Consider the following 5,478-nt stretch of genomic DNA (forward strand, 5'->3'; position numbering starts at 1 on the left):
CACTAGCTTCGCCAACGGGTGAACTCGACTGCAGTGCTTAGCAGTCATGAAACTCCCCCAAAGTGAATACAACTTGCGGAAATTCCACCAAAGCTTTGCACTAGACGCTCGCACCATCAGGTCAAGATCAAGGAATCCCACTCCACCCTATTTTTTTTGGTAGGGAGAGCGTTTTCCATGAAGCACAATTGTAGCGTGCACCTCCCGACTGCCTCCGCGGCAAAACACCGCTCTAGATCCCGAATAACCTGCTTAGGAGGAGCACAAGCTGCAAAAAGATGTAAAGGAATAACCTGCAAAACAGAAGTAATTAAAATTGCTTTCCCCCCCTTAAAGAGCGGCCGCCGCTGCCACCCAAGGCATTTGGCCTTTACCTTGTCCACAACTGATGAAAAATAAACACACTTCTTCCCCCCCACATAAATAGGGCACCCAAGATATGTGAAAGGGAAGCATCTATGAATGCATCTAGTGATGTTCCCAATCTTACGAATTACCCGATCTGAGGTGTCAGGATGCATATAAAAAGCACTCTTTGGGAAGCTGACCATTTGGCCAGAAATTCCCTCATAATCTTTCAAAGCACGAATAACTTTGCAGATTGCCCCCTGTTTCCTAGTACTAAAAATAATAACATCGTCAGCGTAAGCTAATTGATGAATATGAGGAGTATCACGAGGCTGAGAGAATCTAGGGACAGCCTCGTGCTGATGGACTCGAGCGAGGAAAGTAGAGAGGACCTCTGCAGCAATTATGAAAAGGCTAGGAGAGAGTGGGTCTCCTTGCCTCAATTCACGGGACGAGGTAAAGAAACCCTCTTTGACCCCATTTACAATGACAGAATACCACACATTCAAAACAACACGATAAACCACGTCAATCCAGATTTCAGAGAAACCCATCTTACGCATCACAGAGACAAGGAAAAACCAGAACACCCGGTCATAGGCCTTTGCCATGTCTAGCTTCAGCACTATATCCTGGTTTCCTAGCGTAATACCATGGCACATCTCAGAGGCAAGTAAAATATTATCAGTGATTGATCGCCTCGAGACGAAACCACTTTGATGAGGAGACAGCAGTCTCGGGAGAACAGAAGCCAACCTGACTACCATTAACTTAGTGACAATTTTACTACTAAAATTGCACAAGCTAATTGGCCTATAGTAAGCAAATGTTTCCGGGCTTGCTTTTTTGGGCAATAGCACAATAGAGGTGTGAGTAATAGACCTGGTGAACTCCCTGCCAAGGAAGTAACTCCTGACCATATTAACAACATCCCCCTTAACAATTTCCCAACAAGATTTATAGAATGCCCCAGAAAATCCGTCAGGGCCTGCGGCACTAACATAATTCATGGCAAACACAACATTTCTAACCTCATCATCCTCAGAGGTAGCAATAAGCATAGCATTCTCATCATCAGTAACCAGGCGCGGTACACAGTCCAGTTTAGACAAATCAAAGTTACCTGCCTCCGCAGTGAACAGACTTTCAAAAAAAGAGACAACATTTAGTGCTATCCCCTCTCTATCCTCAATCCATTGTCCTGTGTCATCTTTTACCTTATGAATATAGAGTTTCCTTCTTCGCTCTTTTACCATCGAGTGAAAGAACTTGGAGTTCCTGTCACCCTCCTGGACGGCCACCATGTGAGCCTTTTGCTGCCAATATTCTTCTTCGATAGAAATTTGTCTTTGCAAAATAGCCACGCTCTCCTTATAGTCAATGAGTGTCCTATCATCATCTGGATTCTGTTGTAACACCTCCTCTAACGCCTGCACCTTATCTTCTAGCTCCTGCAACTTAGAGAAAATATTACCAAAGATTTCCCTACTCCAAGGAGCAAGGGCCTTCTTTAACCTGGACAGCTTAGTAGCCAAGACATACATTGGAGCACCCTCCGCGGCGCTTCCCAACTTTCTTTAACCACACGCTGAAAATCCTCGTGTTTGGTCCACACATTAAGAAAGCTAAATTGTTTTGGAATAGGTTGGGCAGTTATAACTTCAGAAGTAACAAGTAACGGACAGTGGTCAGACGTGGTCCTAGACAAATGCATAACGGATGTCCTGAATATAGATTCCCACACCGAAGTGTAAAGAAATCGATCCAAGCGCATCCAAATGGCAGCGTCCTTACGCCTCCCATTTCACCAAGTGTAAGGGGAGCCGTAGGCAGACGAGTCATTCAGATCACACGCACTGACACACTCTTGAAAATTAGTAGTCTTCCTATGAGAATAAGGAAGACCCCCTTTTTTCTCGTCCACATTTAGCAAACATTTAAAATCTCCCACCACAGACCAGGGGACGCCGGCAGGGTTCCTATTTGAGACTGCGAGTAGCTCATCCCATAAAGGAACCCTTAGGCGGTCCCTAGTCTTAGCATACACAAAAGAGAGCCAGAAAGCAGAAGGAATAGTAGCATGACCACAAGAGACAGATACCGATTGATCAGAATCAAATTCAAAATTCAAAACAAGGTCAGAGTTCCAAAAGAGCCACAACTTGTCATTAACCCCAGCAAAAGCAGAGTCAAAGCAAGTCGCAGTCTAAAGCTATGCAACCTATCAGTGCCACAAAACGGCTCAAAGAGGCATAAAATAAACGGCTTATATTTTCTGAGCAACAGATGCAATCTCTGAAAAGAGCCCTGCGAGGAAATACCCCGCACGTTCCAAACAAGGAACCGCATCATCAAAAGGATTGAGACTGAGAAGAGTTAGGCTTGCCAAATGCCGCACTACTCCGCTCCCGCTGTACCTGAGATGTAGTGTACTTGCCACCAAAGGGCACACGAGTGGTCCTAGGGGGCGAGGCATGGCCCATCGGCTGCTTATTACGCCCCACAGATTCAAAAGTAGCAACTCTACCAGCGACGGAAGAATCACTATCATCATCATCAGACGCCTCGCGGTAGAACCCAGCAACGTTGGAACGCTTCGACGCTGACCGAGTTCTCTGAGGGCGCCTAACTGGCTGAACCCCTGGAGACACCGTGGGAATGGAGTTCTGGTTGGTGTTTGAATTACACAATCCAGTCCCCCACCCCGAATTGGTGTGAGCAGGCCCTCAGATTCAGGAGCAATCAAAGGAGTAGAACAAACCTGACCAGTAGAATTAGCAGTTCCTGGAGTAGAAAGAAGATTAGAAGAACCTCCCCCATTATTCGGGGATTGAGTACCTACCTGTGAGGAGACGCGAGCTAGGCCCTGAGCAGATGATAAAGGAGACTGTGTATCAGCCTCTCTAGAGAGTGAAGACCCTCCTTTGATCGAGTGTCTACCTGACCAGATGGTAATGGAGACTTTGTGTTCAGCCCCTCTAGAGATTGAAAATCCTCTTGTGATCGAGCATTTACCTGTGGTGAATCATTGACAAGGCCCATAGTAGATGGTATAGGCCCCATGTTTACTTGAGATTGTGTGTTCTGCCCCTCAAGTGACTGGTTTTCAGGGCCCTCTTCTGTATGAACATGAGGGTCCTGAGGAACCTTACCACGATCGAGAACCGATGCCAAGTGGTCATCTAATGCACTATCAAAATCCGGGTAGTAGCCCCATGGGCCAGCTCAGGTTCCTGGTCATTTTGAGTATGGGCCTCTTGAGCCTGCTTTGTAACCTATATATCCTGCAAAAGATTAAAAGCATTGCTAGTAAAGATAGGGGCAGGAGCCGGGGGTTGGGAACGTGACAAGCCCAGCTCAGGTGCAACACCTGAAGTGCTAGGCATATCCCTAACTTGGGGAACTAGGAAAGTCACATTACCCAGACCCTGATCAATAACCGGGTTCTTGCCCTTATCTTGTCTCCGCCTTTTAGATGTGTTTCTCCTTTGATGTTGATTCCATCTTGAATTCTCCTGAGCTGCATTGTTCTGAATAACCGGGAACCGGCCAACCCCACCTCCTAACCCCTGATTGCCTCCACCAGAGGGCGGGGGGAGGGGGGGGGGGGTACGAGGGGCTGGAGGCGAATTGGAGGGGCCTCCGCCACCACCACCGTCTGGTGGTGGTGGCCCTGGTGGTGGGTGGCCTCGTGGTGGTTGGCCATGACCACCAGCCTGACCTGTAGGCCTAACTTCAGAGCGACATGACGAGGCGAAATGCCCTTGTTTTCTGCAAGTGTGACAATACAGTGGAACTTTTTCATATCATATTCTATAATTTGCCAAAATCCGTCATCCTCCTTACCTGGTTTCTTACTACCCATTCTGATGAACATCCTATTCCTAAGTGGCTGAAGGAGGTCAACCTCTACCTTAACCTTCGCCACATTAGGCTTAGAAAATTTGGCAGTTGCGGCATCAACATGTAAAAATCGCCCATGGCTTAACAATTTGTTTCAAGCAAGGAATGAAAAAACAATTAGCTTTTAAATTAGGCAACAAAATCCACAAAAGGGCCAGAGATGTTTCAATATGAGTATCAAAGTCTACAGTCCACCTAAACAAACCCATAAGATTTTTACCATTAAATGAAATTTGACCGGAATGTCCACACAATCATCCGGATGGGAGAATGCTAGAAGCACATGTCTAGGGTCCATTAGACCAATTTGAACTGTACCACGAAGCACAAAAGTTTTAGCAAAATAGGACTGTATTTCAGATAGGGGCGGTTTACCATGAGAAAATTTACCAACTAACATAATATTTTCAATTTTATTCATTTGTTGGATTTCACTATTCTCAAAGGTAATGCATGGTTCTCCCCGGTGCATTTCTACAATTTTTTCAGAAATAATAGGGACGGGAATTGGACTTAAAATTGACACATTATGTCCACCCGGATTTGAAGCAGTAAACAATTGAGAAAAAGATCGAGGTTGCGTACCTGAAACTTGAGCATTTGAACGTGGAGCCTGGCCACCTTTAGCCAAGCGTACTGGAGCAGAAGCATTATTCCTCAAATTTGCATTGCTTGGAACTTGTGTAGACACATGACCTCTAGCAACATCATTAGGCAATTGGTTTGCAATATTAATGTGTCCATTTGTGTCTCCATCACGTGTATCACGTGGCGCCACCATTGGGACATCATTAGGAGCATCATTAAGATTATTAACAGTAGCATCATTTCTTATGCCTTGCAAATTAGAACCACTAATAGCAGAAATAGACATAATATTCCCAATAGCAGTATTAAAGGAATAAGGGGCAGAAGTGCTAGGTAATAAATTCGGACCTGAAGTCACACGTGTATTAGCATTAGCATTACCCCCCATATTCGTTCTAGTAGGCCTAACACTAGCTACAACTTGGTTTAAAGGAATTGAGCTATTAGTGATGGTCCCACTGCCGACATTTTGTAGATTAACATCATTATCTCCAATATTGGCATGATTAGCATTATTAGTAGGATCATTATGCCTTGCAACATTAACAGTATTAGCTCCTAAGCAGTTCGAAGTGGGCAAGGTACCACCACCCACTAAATCCGAAACACCACTAGTAAAAATAGGCAATGTATTATCAG

This window comes from Ipomoea nil, unplaced genomic scaffold, assembly GCF_001879475.1.
Source record: "Ipomoea nil cultivar Tokyo-kokei standard unplaced genomic scaffold, Asagao_1.1 scaffold3087, whole genome shotgun sequence".
NCBI classification, from domain to species: Eukaryota; Viridiplantae; Streptophyta; class Magnoliopsida; order Solanales; family Convolvulaceae; genus Ipomoea; species Ipomoea nil.